General features: G+C 42.5%; 1 long non-coding RNA gene across 1 annotated transcript; it reads left to right on the top strand.

Annotated features, from left to right (window-relative positions):
• Nucleotides 1-2,087: 2,087 nt before the first annotated feature.
• LOC106576068 (uncharacterized) lies at nt 2,088-5,904 on the top strand. The gene is made up of 4 exons (XR_001321888.3): nt 2,088-2,658; nt 3,275-4,302; nt 4,594-4,911; nt 5,139-5,904. It is a non-coding gene; the product is annotated as an uncharacterized LOC106576068 (long non-coding RNA).
• Nucleotides 5,905-9,305: the final 3,401 nt, after the last annotated feature.

Here is a 9,305-nt window from a genome sequence, read left to right as displayed (position 1 = left end):
TGAAATAATCTGTCTGTAAACAATTGTTGGAAGAATTACTTGTGTCATGCACAAAGTAGATGTCCTAACCGACTTGCCAAAACTATAGTTTGTTAACAAGAAATTTGTGGAGTAGCTGAAAAACATGTTTTAATGACTCCAACCTAAGTGTATGTAAAATTCCCGACTTCAAATGTATATTATCCATGTTGTCGTCCAGCCACAACTCAGTGAAACATAAGATATTACAGTTTTTAATGTCCCGTTGGTAGGATAGACTTAATCGGAGCTCATCCAGTTTATTATGCAATGATTGCATGTTGGCTAAAATGACGGATGATAGAGGCGGGTTACCCACTCGCCGTCGGATTCTTATAAGGCACCCAGACCTACGTCCCCTATATCTCTGTGTCTTCTTCATGTGAAGGACGGAGATTTTGGCCTTGTCCGGTGTCTGAAGTAAATCCTTTGTGTCTGACTCGTTAAAGAAAAAATCTTTGTCCAGTACGAGGTGAGTAATCGCTGTTCTGATATCCAGAAGCTCTTTTCGGTCATAAGAGACGGTGGCAGAAACATTATGTACCAAAAAAGTTACAAATAATGCAAAAAAACACACAATAGCACAATTGGTTAGGAGCATTGAAAATTGTCAGACTCCAGCCACCCTAGTCATAGACTGTTCTCTCTGCTACCGCACAGCAAACGGTACCGGAGCGCCAAGTCTAGGTCTAAAATACTTTTAAACAGCTTCTACCCTCAAGCCATAAAACTCCTGAACAGCTAATCAAATGGCTACCCAGACTATTTGCACTTGCCCCCCATTACGCTGCTGCTACTCTCTGTTTATTATCTATGCATTGTCACTAACTCTACATGTACACATTACCTCAATTACCTCGACTAACAGGTGCCCCGCACCTTGACTCTGTACCTGTAACCCCTGTATATAGCCTTGCTATAGTTATTTTACTGCTGCTCTTTAATTATTTGTTACTTTTATTTTTTACTTAACACTTGTTTTTTTCTTAAAACTGCATTGTTGGTTAAGGGCTTGTAAGTAAGCATTACACTGTAAAGTCTACACCTGTTGTATTTGGCAGGTAGCCTAGTGGTTAGTGTTGGGCAATAACCGAAAGGTTACTGGATTAAATCCCGGAGCTGACAAGGTAAAAATCTGTCGTTCTGCCCCTGAACAAGGCAGTTAACCCACTGTTCCCTGATAGGCCATCATTGTAAATGAGAATTTGTTCTTACCTGACTTGCCTGGTTAAATAAAGGTTAAATACAAAATGTAAAAAATTCTGCGCATTTGACAAATAAAATGTCATTTGATTTGAACCTGAAAAACTGCAGCCATCTCTTCCGGCGCCATTGAACCATGTTAAAGACATAATATGGGAGATCAACCACCTCCGTTTGAGAGACATCACAATCATTGTTGAACTGATATCTGTTACATACAGCATTTTGCGAGAGAAAGGCATTTTGGGGATCGTTTCGCCATCTACAAAATCACAATGGAACCTGTGCTTCTCTGGAGCTACAGGTCCCTGACCTGACTTTCCTCTCATGTAAAGCGACACCAAGTGGCAAGGCAATGAGAGGGTTCAATTATGTTGTTCTGCATGTGTCCCGAGGAGGGAGCCATTACACTTTATAAAAGCGCCGTAGAAATGATCACTTGGGGACTACATCTGGAGTTGATTACCCGTATTTATATAATATATACGTACAAACCTGCTTGATCTGGGGTCTCTGAAATATTTTGAATCGTTTTGATGCACTGCCAAGCCTTCGGCCTACATCACAAGTAACGGAATGGTTGTAAACCTTGCCTGGAGACCAGAGGCTAAGGCCAATTGGTATAAATACAATGCCATTGTATGGAACACTCCTGCCATGGCTACTTCATTTTGGTAAGAAATAACTTACAGTATTTCTCTGTAGTACAGCGGGATATCGAGAACATTCAATTTCTTCCCCACCAAATAGTCCCATGATTGATAGCGTTTCCCATTTCAACCAAACCGATCTTGGGCGCGTTGCTATGACCAGTAGATCTTACAACACGTGGATATGTATGTTACAGTTGTGCAAAGTAGAAATACTTCGTTACTGTACTTAAGTCGTTTTTTTGGGTATCAGTAATTTACTTTACTATTCATATTTCTGTCAACTTTTACTTCACTACATAAAAAAATGAAAAAAAGTCTACATTTACTCCGATACATTTCCCTGACACATTCGTAACTCGCTACAAAATCAAATCAATCTGAAGCTGGAAAAAAAAGACGAATCATGTTGGAAAAAAAGATGCAAGCAACATCGGCACGCTCATGGGGGAACTTGTTTAGCTAGGCAGCAGGCGACGACATGCAGAGTTGATCCAATCCTCACCAGTTTGGGCAAATCCAAGGGTCCTAACGTGTCAACCCCACCCATCGGGAGCCTGTTAACGTTGCTTGCCAACCCAAAACAGTCATCCACAATCATGTCCGACATCGTTCTACCACCACTTCCTGATGAGGATGAACTCCCTTGCCTGTATCTATAATAAATGTTGTCTTTTCTCGGAATGAAGGATTCATCCTACCGGATGAAATGTCTGTTATGTTTACCAACAGTTCAGGAAATACTAGCCTTCAAGATCTCGCCGTCGAACTTAAAAAACAAATTGAGGTAAGCCTACTGTTAGCTAGAATAAAGTTAGCATGCTAGCTAACATGAGTTAACCTAGCTAGCCAACATTTGCTAACGTAACAAGCAGTGTTAGTTGATGTTAGCTAATCCTACACCTCAATAGTTCACTAGCAAGTAGATACCTACTTTAGCTGGCTAAAATGTGCCCAGATTCGGAAGCTTTGTTAGCTAACGCAATCTAACTAAACTGACTTGAGCTAACTAGCTACAGTAGCTAACTAGTAGTTAATAAATCTGGGTACATTTTAGTCAGCTAACGTTAGTCTAGCCGAATACATTTTCCCTAAACACCTGGTCTAGCTAGCTAACTAATGTTAGCTTTCGAATTTTAGCAAACACTCAGTTAGTTAGCCATTTTATTCCTTGTTAGTTGATACAGTTGTTCTTGCCTAGCTAATTACTGTAGACTTAAGTTATTGACGTAACCTACTAGCTAGATCAATTAACAGTTTTTTATCATTGTAATATTAAATGGTCACAAGCACTCACTTACCTAATGTTTATAGCTTTAAAAATAGTATCCTATACCTTATTAAGTATTTGGTGATGGTAGTTATCTAGCTAAGTAACTATTTATCTTTTCTTATTATTTCAGAGAAAGCATGTACACCATCTTAAGAAGTATGGAGAACTGACAGCAAACACACTGGAGAGAAAACATGCCCCTGAGACGCCCTCCACCATCAAGCAGAGCACATTACTGAAGACAGTGTATCAAAAATCCATTGACAAAGCTGTGGTGAAGTATGTGGTCCAAGGGCTCCAACCATTCGCTGTTGTAGAACAAGAACCATTCAGAGAGTTTGTCCAAGATCTGCAGCCTAACTCAAAGATCGTATCAAGGCCCACACTGCACTCCGGGATTGATGAAGCCTCCAAGGAAATGAAGGTGACTGAGGCCATGAGAGGAATTGACCACATCGCCACCACCACCGACTGCTGGTCTGCAAGAAGACAGAGCTTCATTGGTGTTACATCCCACTGGATAGACCCTGACAGTCTCAACAGATGCTCTGCAGCCCTGCCTGTAAACGGTTGAGAGGATCGCACAACTTTGATGTGTTGGCAGGCGCCCTAAATGACATCTATTCTGAGTTTGAAATCCAGGTTAAGATTGTGTGAACAACAACGGCTCTAACTTATTGAAAGCTTTCCAAGTTTTTGGAGAAGGTGAAAACAACGACACAGTGGAAGCAGTGTGTGGTGAAGCAGCTCAGCCAGGACAGGAAGATGGTGACGAGGAACAAGAGGAGAGTGAAGTAGTGGAGTTTGTTGATGTGGCAACGAACCTGAATGAAGATGGTGGTTTTGAGTACCAGCTGCTAAAGCACCAGCGCTGTGCTTGCCACCTACTCAAATTAGTATCTACAGTCGATGCCCTGAAACCAACATCCAGTGAGGCTTACAAAAAAGTGTCCCATTTGGCAAGTGCCAAGCACTTTGGAACAAATGCGGAAGATACACACTTGCAGCCAAAACGGTTGAAGATGCTTGTGACCTCCAGCTGCTGCGCCCAAATGCTACGAGGTGGAAGTCCTGGTTCATGGCTGTAGAAAGACTCCTGAGGATTGACAAAGGAGAGGCAGCCATCAGAGTTCTCTGCATAGACTTCTAGGTTCCAATGTAAGTAAGGATTATGTGTTTTGTCATAATTTAAGGTCTTGAATGTTGTCTAAATCTGTTGCAGTGTTTTCTGACCTTTTGCTTGGGGACTAATAATTGTTTCACATGTTGTAGCCACACACTAAATTGATCCATTTAGTAAACTACTCATCCAGCCATTGATTACTGCAGTTAAATCAGGTGAAATGGTTAGTAGTCCCCTTTGTATAGTGTTAGGAAACAGAGTATTATTAGTATTATTATATATATATATATATTTATTATTATTATTATTATTTTATTTTTTTACAGGTTCAATCCAGCTGCACTCATCCTTCCTCACAGAGTATGCTTCTACCATGAGCCCAGTCTCAAAGGCCATCAACATCCTGCAGGCTGAAACCAATGTCCAGATGGGGTGGCTACTTCCTACTATCAACCTGCTGATCACTAAACTGGACCAAATCAAGTTGTCCCTGAAGTACTGTAAGCCTCTGGTGGATGTGCTACAACTGGGACTGAAGAAGCGCTTCAGCCACATGTTTCACGACCCTGAGCTGATCACAGCTGCAATCCTTCTCCCCAAATTCAAAACAACGTGGACGAAGGATGACGCCACCATCAGAATGGGTATGACGACAGTATTTTATTATTCATAAACAGCTGTGTATAGTGTACATTTTGACACTTCATAGATTTGAGAACCACCCATTTAAACTACAATCCTGACTTTGTGGTTCAGTCCAATGGGTAGCCTACTTAGCCCTGTTGCTTGGTTTATATAGATGGGGGATAGGGATGGATTAATGTAGACTCATATCAACATGATTTCTATTGTCATCTTCCTTGTATTTCAGGAATGGACTACATCAAGGACCACCTGGAAGAACCCTTGCTGCAGCTAGGTGATGGCACCAGTTCATCAGATGAGGACATCTTCTCTCCCGAGTGGCCAGCGGTCTAAGGCACTGCATCTCAGTGCTAGAAGTGTCACTACAGACCCTGGTTCGATTCCAGGCTGTATCACAACCGACTGTGATTGGGAGTCCCATAGGGCGGTGTCGTTAGGGTTTGGTCGGGGTAGGCCGTCATTGTAAATAAGAATTTGTTCTTAACTGACTTGCCTGGTTAAATAAAATAAATGAAGACGTCTCAAGCACAAGAAAGCTCCAAACAGCTGGACAGATACCTGGCCTGTTCAGCTGATCATATGGAGTTGCTCAAGTCCTTCCCGGCAGTCTGTAAGCTGTCTGAGGCTAAACACACCCTTACCTGCATCAACTGGCTGTGAAAGGCTGTTCAGCATTGCAGGACTTGTTTTCAGCCCCAGGAGAGCAAGGGTAGATTCCATAAACTTTGATAACCAGCTTTTACTGAAGATAAAATCCTTCAACTTCAAGTAATGACAGCTTAATGCTAGCAAGCCCAAGGACACGGATGCCTTATGCGTTTTGTTCATTTATTAAAAAAATTCACCAGTTATAGATGTAAGATATATTTTGAAGTGTTGCCTATTTGAGAATCCACATAATTAAAAACAAATCGGAGCTCTTCTTGCATCCGTAAGACTGTTACCTTTCAAAAAAGCTCAAACCAAATAAAAGGTCTGTCTGTTTTGCTTTATGGCTGTTACGTTTCATTTTTTAACTTTTTATACTTAAGTACATTTAATATCAGGTACTTTAAGACTTTTACTCAAGTAGTATTCTAATGGGTGACTTTTACTTGAGTAATTTTCAAGTAAGGTATCTTTACTTTTACTCAAGTGTGGCTTTTGGGTACTTTTTCCACCACTGGTATTTTACATATCGGCTAACCACAAACTCAGCAAAAAAAGAAACGTCCTTTCACTGTCAACTGCTTTTATTTTCAACAAACTTAACATGTGTAAATATTTGTATGAACATAAGATTCAACAACTGAGACATAAACTGAACAAGTTCCAGACATGTGACTAACAGAAATGGAATAATGTGTCCCTGAACAAAGTCTGGTGTGGCCACCAGCTGCATTAAGTACTGCAGTGCATCTCCACCTCGTGGACTGCACCAGATTTGCCAGTTCTTGCTGTGAGATGTTACCCCACTCTACCCCACCCAAGCCCTCACCCTCCGATCCAACAGGTCCCAGACGTGCTCAATGGGATTGAGATCCGGGCTCTTCGCTGGCCATGCAGAACACTGATATTTCTGTCTGCAGGAAACCATGCACAGAACGAGCAGTATGGCTGGTGGCATTGTCATGCTGGAGGGTCATGTCAGGATGAGCCTGCAGGAAGTGTACCACATGAGGGAGGAGGATGTCTTCCCTGTAACGCACAGCATTGAGATTGGCTGCAGATGCACAATCGAGAGCATCCTGTCGGGCTGTATCACCGCCTGATACGGCAACTGCTCCGCTCACAACTGTAAGGCTCTCCAGAGGGTGGTGAGGTCTGCACAACGCATCACTGGGAGCAAACTACCTGTCCTCCAGGACACCTACACCACCCGATGTCACAGGAAGGCCAAAAAGATCATCAAGGACAACAACCACCCGAGCCACTGCCTGTTCACACCGCCTCACATCCAGATGGCGAGGTCAGTACAGGTGCATCAAAGCTGTGACCGAGAGACTGAAAAACAGCTTCTATCTCAAGGCCATCAGACTGATAAACAGCCATCACTAACACTGAGTGGCTGCTGCCAACATACTGACTCAAATCTCTAGCCACTTAATAATTAAAAACTGGATGTAATAAATGTATCACTAGTCACTTTAAACAATGCCACTTTATATAATGTTTACATTCCCTACATTACTCATCTCATATGTATATAGTGTACTCTATACCATCTACTGCATCTTGCCTATGCCGTTCGGCCATCTCTCATCCATATATTTATATGTACATATTCTATTCATTCCTTTACACTTGTGTGTATAAGGTAGTTGTTGTAAAATTGTTAGATTATTTGTTAGATATTACTGCATGGTCGGAACTAGAAGCACAAGCATTTCGCTACACTCGCATTAACATCTGCTAACCATGTGTATGTGACCAATAACATTTGATTTGATTTGACAACAAGCTCTGTCCGCCCCAGACCATGACGGACCCTCCACCTCTAAATCGATCCCGCTCCAGAGTACAGGCCTCGGTGTAAAGCTCAGTCCTTCAACGATAAACGAGAATCCGACCATCACCCCTGGTGAGACAAAACCGTGACTCAGCAGCGAAGAGCACTTTTTGCCAGTCCTGTCTGATCCAGCGATGGTGGGTTTGTACCCATAGGCGACGTTGTTGCCGGTGATGTCTGGTGAGGACCTGCCTTACAACAGGCCTACAAGCCCTCAGTCCAGCCTCTCTCAGCCTATTGCGGACAGTCTGAGCACTGATGGAGGGATTGTGCGTTCCTGGTTTAACTCAGGCAGTTGTTGTTGCCATCCTGTACCTAGCCCGCAGGTGTGATGTTCGGATGTACCGATCCTGTGCAGGTGTTGTTACACGTGGTCTGCCACTCCGAGGACGATGAGCTGTCCGTCCTGTCTCCCTGTAGGGCTGTCTTAGGCGTCTCCCAGTACGGACATTGCAATTTATTGCCCTGGCCACATCTGCAGTCCTCATGCCTCCTTGCATCATACTAAGACACGTTCACGCAGATGAGCAGGGACCCTGGGGATCTTTCTTTTGGTGTTTTTCAGAGTCAGTAGAAAGGCCTCTTTAGTGTCCTAAGTTTTCATAACTGTGACTTTAATTGCCTACCGTCTGTAAGCTGTTAGTGTCTTAACGACCGTTCCACAGGTGCATGTTCAATAATTGTTTATGGTTCATTGAACAAGCATGGGAAACAGTGTTTAAACCCTTTACAATGAAGATCTGTGAAGTTATTTGGATTTTTACTAATTATCTTTGAAAGACAGGGTCCTGAAAAGGGGACTTTTCTTTTTTTGCTGAGTTTATGTTATAGCAATCTGGTGTCAGACGGCACAGTCGATGACAGAGCACGCAATCATTGGTTGATGCACGCAACATCTGAGCAGGGGAGGTAGTGCTTTCAAAAATGTTTTTGATTTGGGGTGCTTTCAAGGCAACTGGGAAGTCGAGAAAAAACTAGGTCAATTCATGAGGTCAGTGATCTTCAGGTCGGAAAGTCGAAGTTCTAGAAACATGACAGAGTTTCGGACATTCAAAACAATTTTCTCAGTCGGAGCTTGTTTTATCAGAGTTCCCAGTTGTCTTGAATGCTCTGAAGTCAGAGATTTCCAAGTTCCCAGTTGGCATACGACCTAGTCTAACCCTACCTCATTGGCATCAGGTGATGGAGACTGGAGGGGGGAAATGTGTTCCTTTTGGACCATTCTTTAGACAAAACACACATTTGTAAATTCACTCTGGCAATTTGCAACAAAAAAAAACATTTCTGCCCCCTTTCCCTGTTGGTGAATTGTGCTGAACCTAGCCCATTCATAGATGCCAACTACCTTTAGTGCCTATTGATGAAGGTATCTTCTTCCTTGGGACTTTTGCTAAGAGCCCTAACGCTTGCTCTAAACGTTGACAAGCTTCACTTGCGGTACGGTTTTGGAAACATTAAAGAACGCATCTTTCATATCAGCAATAAATAATTTTCAACCAAAATAAGTTTAAATTACTAAACACCTTAATAGGGTTAGTGTTCCCACAAGGCCTTATCTCAAATGTTACAGGGCTTGTTTACGGAAGACAGAAAAAAGGCAGGTGCCTGTGCTAATTAGCTATCTAGCGTGCTGCGAACACCTGTGTGTAAGCGTAACTGGGGAGGAATTGTAGTTCATCAACGTGGAGGCCCACAGCGTATGGATCAGTGCAAATCTGCTACAGCAAGTATCTTTATTTGAAATAATCTTTCTCTCTGATGTTACAAATATGGACAGCCGTGGCTAAAGCTAACCGCTGAAAACCCTACATAGAGAAGGGATTTTGAGAGCTATGCTGAACGCTACCGCAGCCTGATATTGGACAATTTCTTCGTGGTTTACATTCATTGTTAAATATGACTTCT

Source organism: Salmo salar, chromosome 01 (assembly GCF_965601325.2).
Source record: "Salmo salar chromosome 01, fSalSal1, whole genome shotgun sequence".
NCBI lineage: Eukaryota > Metazoa > Chordata > Actinopteri > Salmoniformes > Salmonidae > Salmo > Salmo salar.
This window is presented reverse-complemented; position numbering and strand designations above follow the sequence as displayed.